Here is a 15,958-nt window from a genome sequence, read left to right as displayed (position 1 = left end):
CAGCATTCCGGTGCATAGAGATCAGAAAGGTAAGACAGAGTGGTAGGCAGGGGCCAAACAATAAACTGAGTCAAAGATGAGCGATAAAGAGTGACACTGGATTTGGCAATGTAGGAGATATTCCAGACAGAGCTTTCAGTGGAATTGTTAGGACAAGATAGTCCTAGGCAGGAGACTAGACAGAAAAGAAAACAGTAATGAGGTGGTAGTTGTCAGATAGGTTTTTTATTGGTTTGTGTGTTTAAGATTGAAGATAACACTGCGCATTGTACGATGATGCAAATGGCCCAGCAGAGACTGAAAAACCGATGATTCCTGCTTTTTCCATTTTCTTTGGTTTGGACTTTCAGGATTTGATGCATAATGAGTGATATGTTTGAAATGATTTGAGTTTTTAAAATATCAAGCAATTTCCTACAAGGTTCATTTTATTTTTATTTATTTACCTCAATAAAGTATAAACATACCAAAGTGAGGGCTTATGTTTAAAATAACCTATAATTATATATTTACTAAAACTTTTAGGAGTCAAATTTATCATTTGCTAACAAGAAGTTCTATTTTTGGAATTTTAAAAATCAATCTCAATAACTGTTTTGGATTCTAAGTGTTTAGATTGGCAATCTACACAAACTGCATTCACCAGACAGCAGCCTAATATATCTGTACTTGATTATAAATTGATGCTTTGACTCTAAATATTACTTACACAAGATTTATGTCATATTAAGTAAAAACTGAGTTTCATTTTAGGAAAACATTTGATTAACAAAATCCAGAAAAAAATTAATGAATAAGAGGAAAATATCACTGACAACTATTGGGTGCATCCCACATGCTGTGTGCTACGCTATACATTTTACATTCACTCTCTAATTTACTCCCCACAGCAATTCTGTCTGGTGGTTGCCACAGTGATTCTGTTTTACCAACCAGGAAATTTAATTATTACAGATGGCAAGTGACTAGCTGAAGGATATACAGCTGGTAAATGTATCACTGGAATTTGTGGTTGCTCAATAGTTGTAGCACACAACCTCTCAGACAAGCATATGAATGGTAGTAAGAGGGGAATTTACACTGATTGCATTAGGAATCACAGAGCGAGTAATTAATCTGTAATTTACTGCTAAAAATTATGGTTTTATAAATTGAGTTTTTCAATATATCAAAATGCCCTTTATTGAAAGAATTAGGTAAAAGTTTACTGTTTAGGAAGATACATTATCACTTCTATTTTAAATTTGGAGATAGACTCTCCATCCACTGTGCAGTTGGAAGGAAAAAGCCAAAAACTGAAAACTCTAAAAGAACTTTATGAGGCAGACAGGATTCCTTTGGGACTTCATATCAAGCTATTTTCAGTAGGTAGTACAAATATTTTTTTCAAAATGCTAAGAAACGTCTTTAAAACATCTCCTAATAGGGTCACACATGGTCTGTTGAAAAGAACAGAAACAAATTTGTCCCTATGTTTCTGATATTGTTACGGTAGAGATGAGAAATCAGCATTTACTACTATTCCTTTTGTTCTAATTAAACACTAGTCTACCTTGCATCAGTAAATACAAATATTATAAAAATAAATTTGTTAGGAATTACATTTTTACCTTAATCAGGTTGGCAATTTATTTCTAAGATTAACTCTTCCTTTCCTTCAATGTTATTTAAAATTATCTATTACCTTTTATACTTTTTTACATTTCATCAAGCATGTAATTACTAAACTTAAATATCTGTTGCCATGTTTAAAATAATGAAATAGAGAGAGGAATAAGGTAGCCTCCAAATTGCTTATGGGTACTACACTGCATTTTGGGGTAATTCACTATCAAATCTGAAGCCGCAGGGTGAATGTGATAGCTTTCCACTTGTAGGCAGTATAACACTATGCAAGCTAACTCTTAAACAAAAGGTAAATGTCTCTACCTTCTATTTTTATGGCTGCTTTTCCTTTCTCTTCAAGGTAATGCTCCTCATATCTTTAGCGATGTCCAGTACCTGTTATCACAGTTTGCTCACTACATAACCTCTGATGTCACATTAGTAAAAATTAAAACTACTGTGTATTCTCTCTCTCCCTAAAGGTTTTTAATTTTAATCCTTGTTTAAACATCACATGAGAAACACTGTCTTCTCACATATGTCCTTTAAGTGTGCTTGCTTCGGCAGCACATATACATATATGTCCTTTGAGTATATTTTCAACATCAGGGATCAAGTAGAAAAGATATTAATGAAGTTAGAAGAGTATCCATGAGAAGATAGTCATGCAGTTCAAATAACATAAATCTATGTATACTATGTTCAAGTAGTCCCAAAGTACATTAAATTGCACTAATTAGTAAATGAATCTAATGATTCTAACAGAATCTTAGAACTGGATGGTGCCTGAGAATTCATTATATTCTTTACTTTTACCATAGGCAATAATGTTCTCTATAAAAGTACTAACAGATGGTCAAGAACTTATACCACTACTTTGGATTTTCTTATTAAAATGGCTAGATTTCAGAATCCAGCTTATTGGCAAGCTGCTTTTCAATTGCAGAAATGCATCTGCTCAGAAACCCAAAAATAAACATGCTTCCCAAAGGAATCAAGTATGTTTTGTAAAATCCTGGCACAGCCTATGCTATGCTGAGCATGAATTTCATTATGAATTGATTCTGCTATGATGGTGGTGAGATCCATTGTTCCTAATTAGGAGGTGCTCAATCCAGGTGGTCAAACGAAGGGTAGAGGGCTGTGAACTGAGATGTGGATGCTCAAATTCTAGATGTACTCAAATTTCAGAAAATTTAGAAATAATGTTTCATAAGACAGTTTCATTTCATAATTTTAAGCCATTGTACTCAACACATATATGAAATTTGTCATGCTCAGACACAATGTGCAATGGAGTAGCTCTGTAACAGCCAGAACTACTGGGATGGGGAGACTGCTCACTGATTCTAGCCACACTGGCATTCTCACCAAGGATCCGAAAGGCTGAAACTTAAAGTTGGAGAAAAAGGAACTTGTGAGTATTAATCTGTAAGTATTTCTATAGAGTAATCCAGTAACAGTGCTTCTTAAAATGCAACAATGTTACAAAGTTTTGTTTTATTTTTATACCCTCATCAGTTTTCAGATTTACTCAACCAATAATATTACTGCACACATATTAGAATTCAGCATATAACCAATCACTGAGTCCTTTGGATAGAGAGTGATCACACTGATAATCTCTTGCCTCCTGCTCCCTTGATATTTCTGTGTTTGGAAGTTCTCAGTGACTCATTTAATGGAGAAAAGTTCTACTAATATTTAATGATATTTGACCAAGCATTTAGAAATAATCTCTACCCTAATCTGGAACTAAAACAGGAGATTTTAAATCAATCTAGTGTTATGCAAATGCTATACTTATGGAACATGTGAATATCTATTATAGGCAAAGATTAGTTTCAAAATGAAGCAATTATACTGTGCTATACTCAAAATCCATTTGAACAAAGTAGATTTTGTTTTAAAATTTGATTATTTTGTGAATTCTATCAGTTTGGGGAAGTTTCATTATGATCCTGATTGTAGCTCAAAATTCTCCCTTCTCAATCTTCCTTACCTATCCTACCAACTCCCTTTTCTAACACACTACCAAGAAAAAAAGAGCTTCTCAAAGATTTTTGGATTTCAAAACTTTTGGATGATTCAAGTACAAATTCACTAGAAACATGTTAGATTCCCTTTGAGATTTACAGGGTTAAAGGATATGGAAACCACAATGGTTTAACAATTTTTTAAAAATCAAGGATATTCAGCTTTACTATCCCTAAATTTCTCCCCAATTCAATTATTTTAAAGAGGGAAGCATACGCCAAGGGTCTTGAGTGAGAAAACCTGCCTAGTATTCTGATCTAGTACTCTTACTCTTCTGCCTATACTGGCACCTCATCCACAACTCAGCACCTGCATTTGCATTCTCAGCTAGGATGATTTTGAGTTTAAGGGGAAGGAACAAGTGAGAAGTATGGTCATTCTACTTACATCCAAATCTGTTTTATAACAGTCTCTGAAAAACCTTGTAAGGACAAAAGTATTAAACTGTACTTTTATAATCAGAAGCAAAAATGATCAAAACTTTAATACTCTCAATTTCAATATTCTGATCTGTTTGCTCATTATTTTCCAAGCTGCATAATACTACATATCAGGCACATGAGTGTGAACTAGAAGGTCACACGTCTTCCCCCTGTAAAACTTGTACTGTAAGGTATGCTCCACAGGACTGGTATCTGTTGAAGAAGATTTGGGCAGCACAGCCTTAGATAAAGAAATGTGTCAGTATTGCACAAGACAGAGACCCAGTAAGGATCCAAGGAAGGAAAAGATATGCAGTAGCCTAGGTAGAAAGTAATAAGAGAATAACTCAGAAAAATGAGTGCTGACATGGAAAAATTGATTCATAAAAGGTATGGTTTAGATATAAAATTGACAGGATTCAGTAACTGCTTGTCTTCTAGAATTAACAATAAATTTCACTGGAAAAATATTTGTGCTGATAAAGAGAAAATATGAGAGGCTCAAGAAAGATGGTAATGAGTTTAGATTTATGTGTTAGGCTTTTTTGTTGATGTTGTTTTTGTTTTGTACTGGGGATTGAACTTGCACTTGCAAGGCAGGCAGTGGAACCACTGAGCTAAATCCCCCACCCTTAAGTGTTAGTTTTATATGCTATGCCACAAAGTACCACAAATGCAGAGGTTTAAAGCAATATATTTTTCTTACCTCACAGTTGCTGTGAGTTAGCCATCAGGGGATGATTTAGCTGGGCTTTCTGCTCAGGATCCCACAATACCCTTAAACAAGGGTATAAGCACAGTTTCAGCTGAGCTGCATTTTTTCCTCTGGAGACTTGGCTGGGAAAAATTGGCTTTTCCAAGCATTTTCAGGTTCTTGGAAGAATTAGTTTCTTCATAGCTACATGACTAAAGATCTGATTTTTACTGGTTGTAGGCTAGAAGTCACTGACAGGTCTTAGACACCTGACACCTAACCCCCTGTATAAGCAGTTCACATATAGCGTGGTTGTTGGCTCCTTCAAAGTCATTAAAAGAATCTCTAGCTCGGTGTGCTAAGACAGTACACTCAAGTCAGTGACCTTCTACCCCATTTCCATACAATATAATGTAATCAAAGAATTGCAATTCCATTTGCCATATTTTGCTGGTTAGAGGCAAGTCACGAACTTTGCCAACATTCAAGAAGAAAGGCTAAACAAATTAGATACTCATTGGGAATTAGCTCATGGGTGTTTGCCACAGTTTGGATCTGTTATGTTTGAGTGTAGAGGAGGTATCTTGTAAACAAGAAACCTGAGATGATAAATTGGATAGTGTACATCCAGAATGTATTCTTCTTAGTGAGTTTCTGTTAGCAATTTGACTTTTCTAATCCTTATAATATTTCTTTATTCAGTTTGTGCTGGATAAGTCTATAAAATCAAGAGATGTAAACCTTTATTATGATGTATTAATCAACTTTCTCATTGTTGGGACATAATACCCATCACAATTTAAAGGAGGAGAACTTTACTTTGGCTCACAGTTCAGGGGATTCATTCTATGATCAGCTAGCTCCAAGGCAGAAATATCATGGCAGAAGTATGTAGCAGAGCAACTCCACTCAGTTCACAGCAGGTGGAAAGCAGAGCATGGGAACAGTGCAAGACAGGAATGCGTAAAGGATCATATATATTACTAAAGGTCATGCCTCCACGACTTACCTAGACATACCCTGAAGCACACTTTACTAATGTTCTAGGCATTTCATAATCCAATAAAGTTGACTTTTCAGAAGTAATAGTCCAAATCCATCTCTTGTCAAGTTCACACTCAAACATGTCTCCTTAAACCATACCTAATCTATAGATGAAGAAAATAGTAAGTTCATACTTCCCTCTAACATATCAACTGTCCTACTTGCAACCAGAAAAGCAATAATTTCTTCCCAACTCTCAAGATTTTCAGCATTTTTCAAAATTCTTAGTCTAAGTCTCTTGTGAAATCCAGGGCACATTGTAGTAAAATGTGAATTACAAAGGGCATTGGTGGCCCCACCCCTATGGCCTTGCCGGTTGCAGCCCACAGTGCCTCTCCCTTGGGCTGGCTCCACTCGTGGCTGGCAGCTTTCCTCAGCTGATGTTCCACATTCCTGTCATCTCCAACTTCCTAGGGTCTCCACCGCACCTTTGGCCTTATTCATACAGCTTCACGCATTGCCCACTCAGGCGTTTCTTGCCCCTATAAAATCTGGGAGGGAGCTTCCTTGACTCCACATCTCTTGAATTCATGTCATTAAAACAAGCATCATATGGAAACACCAAGATCTGCTGTCAGCACAAGCAGCTGCTCGGCCCCCTCGGACCATAGCTGCAGCAGTTTCAGAGTTTCTGGATGACTGAGCACTATGAAATGAATCCTGGGGAACCAATTCCCTAGGAGGCCTTTCTTGAGAAAGGGTCCCAGAGAGTATATTCTCATATGAAAGGTTGACAAAATTGCATCTTGAGGCTTCCATGGGTGAAGTGTTCCTGATTCCTGAGATCCCCTCAAGATATCTTTCTTCTTTTCCCTGTAAAAAATAATTCTTATTCTTGTAAAAATACTGGTTTCTTTTTAATGGTGCTAATCTCTTCAGAAGTTACACTTGAATTCCCCCTCACCCTTTATACATTACTACTTCTGGGCAAAAATTTAAGTCTTTCAACTTTTTCTGCTCTGCTTTTTGCCCCTGAGTCACACTATAAATCCAGCTAAAGCAGCCAGCAGTACCCACGCCATGGCCTGAATATTGAGCTGTCTTGAAATTTCCTCTGCCAGATTAATTATCCACTGCCCTTAATCTCAGCATTCTGCAAAGTCTCAGGACATGGGCAAAATGTAGACAAATTTTCTCCCAGAGTGTAATGCACATGGTCTCTAGCCCAAAAGCCAATGGAATTCTTGTTCCCTACTGAAACCCTCTGAGCCTGGTTTACTGTCCACATTCCTATCAGCATTCTGGTCTTCAGAATCTCCCATCAGCATTATAGGGCTTCGCTAACCTGTATCTCTAAAGCTTTCCAAACTCTTCCTTTAAACTGACTCCAAAGGCTTCTACACCATGTGATTACATTTAGTCACAGAAATGACCCTACTTCTCCAGTACTAGTTTTCTGCATTAGTCAGCTTTCACATAATTAGGGCACAACACTCAAAACCCAGAAATTAAAGGATGAGAGTTTTACTTTGGCTCACTGCTTAGTGGGCCATGATCAGCTGGCTCCAAGGTAGAAATATCACAGCAGAAGCACATAGTGTAGCAAAGATGCTCAGTTCATGGCAGCTGGCATGCAAAGCAGGGTAACAGTGCCAGAGAAGAATGTGTGAAGGACCATATATAGTACCCAAGGCCACACCTCCATGACACACCCACACACATTCATAAGCATGCTATATTAATTTTCTAGGGAACTCTTAATCCAAAAAAGTTGACATATTAGGATTAAATTCACAGAAATACAAAAAATGAAATAATATTGATCAGGTGGTGATGAAAATAAAGAAAAGTACAACAGCATCCCTGCGATAAGGCTAGAAAGCTTGGAGATAAATGTTTATCTCATAGAAGGAAAGATAAAATAGTTTAATTTGCTTTTCTGAAAAGTTTCATAGAATATGAATTGGCAGACTTTCAGCCACCGCTCTCTTGGAAAAAGAAGTAATACCTCCCACTACACATTAACTTCTGAGACAATTTCCATCTAACAAGGAGAAGTTAATTCTGGTCACCTCTCAACAAAACTGTGACCTTTGCATATCATTTGGAAAACTGAAGGAAGGTTTAGAGGCAGAGGCCCACAGAAAATATGCTATCAATTGATGTGGCATTACTAGCTCGTTTCATTCTCATTTTACCCCTGATTGGCAAAATAAAATGACCATAGGCCAGCTATACCTAGGGTTTATGTGACCAAATCTTCTGATAAATTAATAACATTGGTGCATAAAGTTATAGCTTTGCTCTGCCTCTATTTTACTTCTGATGACTTTGGACAGCAGCCACTTCATTTCTTTAAGGGGGAAGGCAGAGAACAATGATTCACCATAAACCACACAGAAAAAATAAACCTGAAATTTATAAAGAAGGATGCCCGCTTGGCCACATAGTTACATTATATAATCATGGGTCTTTTTTTTTTTTTTGCTTAAATTCTTTTATTGGTACATTTAAGGTATACATTATGTTTACATTTATCATTGGGTGTTGTTCCTGTACATGATGTATTTTGGTTCTTATTTTTTTCCCCATTACCTGTGCGCCCTTTACCCCCTCCACCCTTCCCTATTCACATAGACTTTGTTTCAATTTTTTCATTTCTCATAATTTTTCCTTACCATTCTTTCCTTTCCCCTTCCCCTTCCACTTCCCTTACCACTTTGGATCTTTTCTTCCTATTTCAAATTATCGATTATTCATTTTAAACATTTTAATCCTTATTTACACTTTCAGTTTCCCACACTACAGAAACTATTTGGTATTTACACATGTGTGTCCTATTTATTTCACTAAAGAGTATATGGTCTCAATGTGCACATTCAGCTATAAATGTCTCTAGTTTCTTATACTTTGTGGCTGAGTAGTACTCCATTTTATAAAACAACCACATCTTCTTTATCCAGTTTCCAGTTGATGGGCACTTGGGGAATTTCCAAGCTTTAGCAAATTACAAACTGTGCCACTATAAACATGGGGACACATATATTGCTGTGGTATGATTCTCTTAATTCTTCTGGGAAGATACCCAGCAGGGGAATAGCCGAGTCAAATGAGAACACTAGTTCTAGTTCTTTGAGGTATCTCCATACTGATTTCCACAGTGGTGCACCAGTCTGCATTCCCAACAACAGTAGAGAAGGGTTCCTTTCTCCCCACACCCACATCAGCATTTGTTATTGGTTGATTTCTTGATAGCAGACATTCTTTCTGGGGTGAGGTGGAATCTCAGCATTGTTTTCATCTTCATCTCTCGAATGACCAGTGATGTTGAACATTTTTTCATATGCTTATTTGCTGTTTTACTTCTTTGTCTGAGAAATGTCTGTTCATTTCAGATGCCCATTTTTGAATTGGGTCTTTAAATTTGGAGGGTCTGATTTTTTTCAGATCCTTGTATATTCTGGATAGTAGTCCTTTGTCTGAGGTACAGCTGCTACAATTTTTTTCCCACATTGTGGGTTGTCTGTTAGCTCTGTTGGTGGTTTCTCTTGCAGTGCAGAAGCTTTTTAATAAGATGAGATCCCAGTTGTTGATTCTTTGTGCTAGTTCCTGTGCTACTGAGGTTTTCTTCATAAAGTCTTTTCCTATGCCAATGTCTTCCAGAGTTCTACCTAACTTATCTTCCAGCAAGTTTAGTGTTTCTGTTTTAATATTTAGATGTTTAAATTGGGGGGGGTCTGATTTTTTTTCAACTCTTCATATATTCTAGATAGCAGACCTTTGTCTGAGGTATAGCTGCTAAACATTTATTTCCCACATTGTAGGTTGTCTCTTAGCTCTGTTGGTGGTTTCTTTTGCAGTGCAGAAGCTTTTTAATAAGATGAGATCCCAGTTGTTGATTCTTTGTGCTAGTTCCCCTGCTACTGAGGTTTTGTTCATAAAGCCTTTTCCTATCCCAATGTCTTCAAGAGTTCTACCTAAGTTATCTTCCAGCAAGTTTCATGTTTCTGTCTTAATATTAAGATGTTTAATCCACTTCAATCTTAGTTTAGTGCGCAGTAATAGATACGGGTCTAGTTTTTATCTTTGGCAGGTTGAAATCCAGTTTTTCCAACACCATTTGTTAAATAGGGTATCTTTCCTCCAATGAGAGTGGTTGGCTACTTTTTCAAAGATGAGGTGGCTTAGTTTGTCTGGAGTTGTTTCTGCATCTTCTAATCTATTCCACTGATCCTCGGGTCTGGTTCTTTGCCAGTACCATGCTGGTTTTTATCAGAGTAGCTCTGTAGTATAGTTTCAAGTTGGGGATTGTGATACCCCCAGCCATGTCTCTGTTGCCTAGAATTGCTTTTGCTATTCTAGGTCTCTTCTGGTTCCAAATGAATTTTTGGATTGTTTTCTCTAGTTCTGTGGAGTATATTGTTGGAATTTCAATTGGCATTGCATTAAATCTATATAGCAGTTTTGGAAGAATGGCCATTTTCACTATATTCATTCTTCCTACCCAGGAACAAGGGACATGTTTCCATTTTCTTATATCCTCTTCGATCTCTTTTTTTGGAGTGCTGTTGTGTAGAGAGGTCTTTTGTTTCCTTTGTTAGATTGATTCCTAGATATTTCATTTTTTGGATGCTATTGTAAAAGAAATTGTTTCCCTAATTTCTCTCTCAGTGAGTCTGTTATTTGTGTACAAGAAGGCTATTGTTTTTTGAGTGTTGACCTTGTATCCAACTACTCTACTGAATCTGTCGATTAAGTCTAGAAGTCTGGCGGAGTTCTTTGGCTCTTCCAGGTAAAGTATCATATGGTCAGCAAATAATGAGAGTTTAACTTCTTCCTTTCCTATCTGTATTCCTTTTGTTTCTTTCTCTTTTCTAATTGCTGTGGCTAATGTTTCCAGAACTATATTGAACAGGAGTGGTGATAGTAGGCATCCTTGTCTTATTTCTGATTTTAACATGAAAGATTTCAGTTTTTGACCATTTAGTTTGATGTTGGCTGTTGGATTTTCATAGATAGCCTTAATCAGGTTGAGATAAAGACCTTGTATCTCAATTTTCTATGGGGCTTTTATCATGAATGGGTGTTGGATTTTGTCGAATGCTTCTTTTGCATCTCTTGAGATGATCATATGGTTTTTGTCCTTGGCTCTGTTAATATAGTGTATTACATCTACTGATTTACATATGTTGAACCATCCTTGCATCCCTGGGATAAATCTGACTTGGTCAGGGTGTATGATCTTCTTGATGACACTCTGTATTCTTTTTGCCAAGATCTTCTTGAGGATTTTTGCATTTATGTTCATTAGGGAGATTGGCCTGTAGTTCTCTTTTTGGGTTGGGTCTTTCTCTGGTTTTGGAATCAAAGTAACACTTGCTTCCAGGAATGAATTTGGAAGTCTTGCTTCCCTTCCAATTTCCTTGATGAGTTTAAAGAATAATGGTGTTAGTTCTTCTTTAAATGTCTTATAGAGTTCAGCAGTGAAGCCATCAGGACCTGGGCTTTTCTTTGTTGGTAAATTTTTTATTACATTTTCAATTTCACTCATTGTAATTGGGGTGTTTATAATTTCTATATCTTCTTCATTTAAATTTGGCAATTCATATGTATCTAGGAATCTGTCCATTTCTTCTGTGTTTTCCATTTTATTAGAGTGCAGGTTCTCAAAGTAGGTTTTGATGATCCACTGGATTTCTGCTGGATCTGTTGTGACTTAATCTTTTTCATTCTTAATCGCATGGATTTGAGCATTTTCTTTCCTTTTTTTGATAAGGTTCACTAAAGGTTTATCAATTTTATTTATTCTTTTGACAAACCAACTCTTTGATTCATTGATTTTTTTTGTATCATTGTCTTAGTCTCCATTGCATTGATTCCTGCTCTGATCTTTATAATTTCCTCTCTTGTATGAGCTTTGGGTTTGTTATGCTCTTCTTTTTCTAGGAGCTTGAGGTTCTACATTAGGTTATTCATTTGAGTTCTCTCTGTTTTCCTAACATGGGCACTCACTGCTATGAATTTCCCACATAGAACTGCTTTCAATGTGTCCCATGGATTCCTGCATGTTGTACTGGCATCATCATTTACTTGTAGAAACTGTCTAATTTTTTCTTTGATTTCCTCTGTGACCATTGGTTGTTCAGGAGGGTGCTATTCAATTTCCATGTGCTTGTGTGGGTTTTGTGGTTTCTTATGTTAATGATCTCCAATTTTATTGCACTGTGGTCTGATAATATACAGGGAGTAACTTAAATTCTTTCACATTTACCTAGACATGTCCTGTGAGCTAGCATGTGGTCTATTTTTGAGAATGACCTGTGTGCAGCCAAAACAAATGTGTATTCTGATTTTGTGAGGTGGAACACTCTGTAAACATCTAGGTCCATTTGTTCAATACCTTGGTTCAGTTCTAAAATTTTTTTATTAATTGTTTGCCTACGTGATCTATTTGTGATAGTGGGGTATTGAGGCCCCTCCATTACAATTGTAGTAGTGCTTATTTGGTTTTCCATGCCATTATTTGTTTTGCATAGATGGGGGCATTTGTATTTGGTGCATATATATTTATGATTGTCATCTCTTCCTCTTGGATTGTTCCCTTCACAAGGATGTAGTGGCCATCTTTATCTCTCTTAATTAGATTTGGTTTGAAATCTACTTTGTCTACACATAAGATTGCTACCCCTGCTTTTTCTGGGTTCCTGTCATGTGGAGAACTGTTTTCCATCCTTTTACTTTCAGTCTATGAATTTCTTGTTGAGTTAGGTGTGTTTCTTGTATACAGCATATTGTTGGATTTTGCTTCTTGATCCATTCTGCAGGTCTATTTCTTTTGTGATTTGTTTGTTTGTTTGTTTTTTGGTACCGGGGATTGAACTCGGGTCCTTGCACTTGTGCAGCAGGCGTCAAAACCACTGAGCTAAATACCTGGCCTGAGTCTATTTCTTTTCATTGGTGAATTGAGGCCATTAACATTGATGGTTTAATTGACTCATTCTTGTCATGATGTTTTACTGTTGTTGTCTCTTTTATTTCTTATTTTTCCCCCTTTCCCTTTAGTTTCTTACCTTGCCTGGTGACTTCCCTCTGTTGTGCCTTACGGAATTGTGACCTTCATTTTCTTTTTCTAGGACATTGTTTAGAATATTTGGAGTGCTGGTTTGGTGTTCATGAAATTTCTCAAGTGTTCTTTGTCATGGAAGTATCTAATTTCCCCATTGATTCTGAAAGATAATGTTGCAGGATACAACAGTCTAGTTTGGAAGTTATTTTCTTTTAGGGCTTGAAATACTTCACTGGAGGCTCCCTTTGACTTGAGGGTTTGTGTTGAGAAGTCTGCTGTGATTCTGATGGGCTTTCCTTTATAGGTGATTTGTTTCTTTTCTCTAACTGCTTGTAGGATTTTGGTCTTCTGTTGGGTTTCTGGGATCTTGACAGTTATATGTCTAGGTGTAGATTTTTTTAATCGTGGCTAGTTGGAGTTCTATATGCCTCACTTATCTGTATGTCCAATTCTCTACCCTTTTCTGGGACGTTTTCTACTATTACTTCTGTGAACAGTTGTTTTTATGTCAGTTGTACTTTCTCTTGTTTTTTCGTGGACTCCTATCAGTCTTATGTTATTCTTCTTTGCATCATCTAGCAGCTGCTGGATTGATTTCTTGTGGTCCCTTACTATTTTTAAGAAATCTCTGTTTTCATGGTCCTTAACCACAATCCTGTCTTCTATATCTGATAGTCTATCTTCACATTCCGTTAATCTGCTGTGCATACTTTCAATGAAGTTTTTAATCTCCTGAATATCTGTTTGAACCTGTTTCATGGATTCTATTTCTTTCTTATGCTGGATGATCATGGTTTCCATTTCTTTCTTATGCTGGGCATTCGTGGCTTCCAGCATGTTTCTGCGCTCATCTGTTTTTTTAATCTGTTTCTGTTCCAGAGCCTCTAATCATGTCTTTCACTCTGCTCACCATCTCTGTAGTTATCTGGGAGATTATTTCTGCTGTGAATTTGTCTAGAGCCTCTTTCATCTGTTTTGTTAATTCCTGTGCTATCAGTTCAGGGTGTCCAGGTGGTTGATTATCAGACTTTTCCACCTCATTTCCCCCAGAATTTGTCTTTTGTGGGGTGGAAGTCTGAGTCTCTGCCTTCCTTAAATGTCTTCTCATTTTTGTTTTTGGGAGTGTCCTTGGTTTAATTCCTGGGTTAGTACTTTGAAGTTGCTTATTGTATGAATCTTTGTTGCTTACAGTTAGAACCCTTATGGAATGATGGCTTCTCAGAGGCGCCTTCCAGATATAGCTGGTCTTTAGGTTTTGAGTCTCTAATGGCTTTGAGGCTATCTCATTTTCATTATACCAGGAAGTACATCTGATTAGATCAATCACAACACCTTAGCCCAAGTGATACAATCAGCAGCACAATAGCATCAAGTACATCTTAGAAAATGACAATTTGTGGTAGTTATTAATCTATCCCCTTTAACTGTGTGAATTAAATCAAAATCGAGGACCAACCCAACATATGTTTATAGTGAATAAACTCTTCAATATAGAAAATTTACCCTTCAGGATGGGGAATTAGAAAGAGCTGGGGAGGGAGGGAATAAGTAGGTTTGAAGGACAGGGGAAGGTTAGCAGTGAGGCCAGAGGACACAGGCAAGAGAAGGGAAAAGACAAGAAAAGAAATACAAATTAGGGCCAGAACAGGAACACAAAGGTAGATGAAGAACAATGTGGGACAGCAAGGGGGGGAGAGAGAGAGAGAGAGAGAGAGAGAGAGAGAGAGAGAGAGAGAGAGAGAGAGAGAGAGAGAAGAGAAAGATAAAACTGAAGAGTAGAAAAAGAAAAAAATTTAAAATAAGAGCAAAAACATCATAATAATTTTGAAAATAACATAGGAAAGATAAAAATGAAGGGCCTCCTTCAGGGTATGTCTCTGCTGTCTCAATAGACAACATGGGTAGCAATTTGCAGATATAAGTCAATGAGTCTCAGCAAGCCAGTCACAGACCCATGAAATTCAGGTAGATCTCTGGCTGCAAGTCCCAAGTTGAGCTCCCTGTCCTTCTGAAGGGTTGAACTCTGCAAGGCTCTACTGCAGGTTCCAGCTTCCCTTCCCCTGAAGATAGTCCAGGTTCCGATGGGAGGTGATGATCCCTCCAACTTACCAAGTATGGTGGTCTGTTGTGCCTTTACTGCCAAGATTCTCTTCACTTTTCCAGTGGGCTTCAGTTTTCCTCAAGGAGTCCGAGAGAGGCCTTCTTTCTGTTGTTCACTTCAGCTCTATCTTCTGCAGCTCAGGACAATGGCCTTTATGTCACCCTGTGCCTCTGTAGTGTGGAAACAGGTAGTGGCACACTCAGAATACCAGAGGAGGGAGGGGGTATTGGGGAGATGTTTGCAGGTTAAACTGGTATCTGGGGGGCGTGTCGAGGAGGTCCTCACCATCTCACTGGTTGCAAGTGGGTATAATAAGCCAGTCAGAGCAGAGCCCCAGACGGTCAGGGACCTCTTGGCCTGCACTGCCAGACTGGTGGCTGGTGGGCCTAATCACAGGTTTTTAAAACTACTTCATATCTATGTTTTAAAAAATACAGTTATGAAACCTTGAAAGATGAACCATAACCTGAAGAAATATTTATCACATATACAATAAAGCATTGTATAGTTTATAACTGAAATGTCTAAAATCAGGGACAAAAATGAATGCAATAAGATCAGAAGAATATGGAAGACATAATGAAAAAATACAATGGTTAATATGTTGTTGACAATGGCTCAAACTTACTTGGAATTAAGGACATGTAAATTGAAGAAATAAACTATTTTAATATACCTAAGTAATAGACTCCAGTGACAATGCAAGGAAATCAGTGTTCTCATGTGGCTAGAAATGGCATAAATCTGCAGAATTTTTCTGGAAGACAATTTTAATATACATCAAAAGTTCTGCAATGTAATAATTCTTTTGCACCAGGAATTCTGCTTCTAGTAATTAATCTTAAGGTGGAAAATGTGATTTCATTTCAAGAATTTTTAAAATCACAATTTACTTATAATAGGGGAAAATGAAGAGAAAAGAATATTGAACATTAGAGGATTAGTAAAACAAGTTATGGTACAATCATAGCCTGGCACAGATACTTTTAGTCTGTTTCCCCATTCTGTGCCCCATTCACTACTCTGAGAACTAAGCCCAGCCTCATACA

At 37.2% G+C, this 15,958-nt stretch overlaps 1 long non-coding RNA gene across 2 annotated transcripts in view; it reads right to left on the bottom strand.

The window, feature by feature from the left end:
* Window positions 1–563: 563 nt before the first annotated feature.
* The window catches only part of LOC147829637 (uncharacterized), a 33,873-nt gene continuing 18,478 nt past the window's right edge, over window positions 564–15,958 (bottom strand). For both annotated transcript variants that reach the window (XR_015448732.1, XR_015448733.1), the window contains one exon: window positions 564–15,079. This is a non-coding gene — a long non-coding RNA (uncharacterized LOC147829637). The remainder of the gene's footprint in view (window positions 15,080–15,958) is intronic.

Source organism: Heterocephalus glaber, unplaced genomic scaffold, assembly GCF_053883595.1.
Source record: "Heterocephalus glaber isolate CG9 unplaced genomic scaffold, H.glaber_assembly_v1.0 deba00000546, whole genome shotgun sequence".
Taxonomy (NCBI): Eukaryota; Metazoa; Chordata; class Mammalia; order Rodentia; family Bathyergidae; genus Heterocephalus; species Heterocephalus glaber.
The sequence above is the reverse complement of the archived record's forward strand: the minus strand, read 5'-3'. Positions and strand labels throughout refer to the sequence as shown.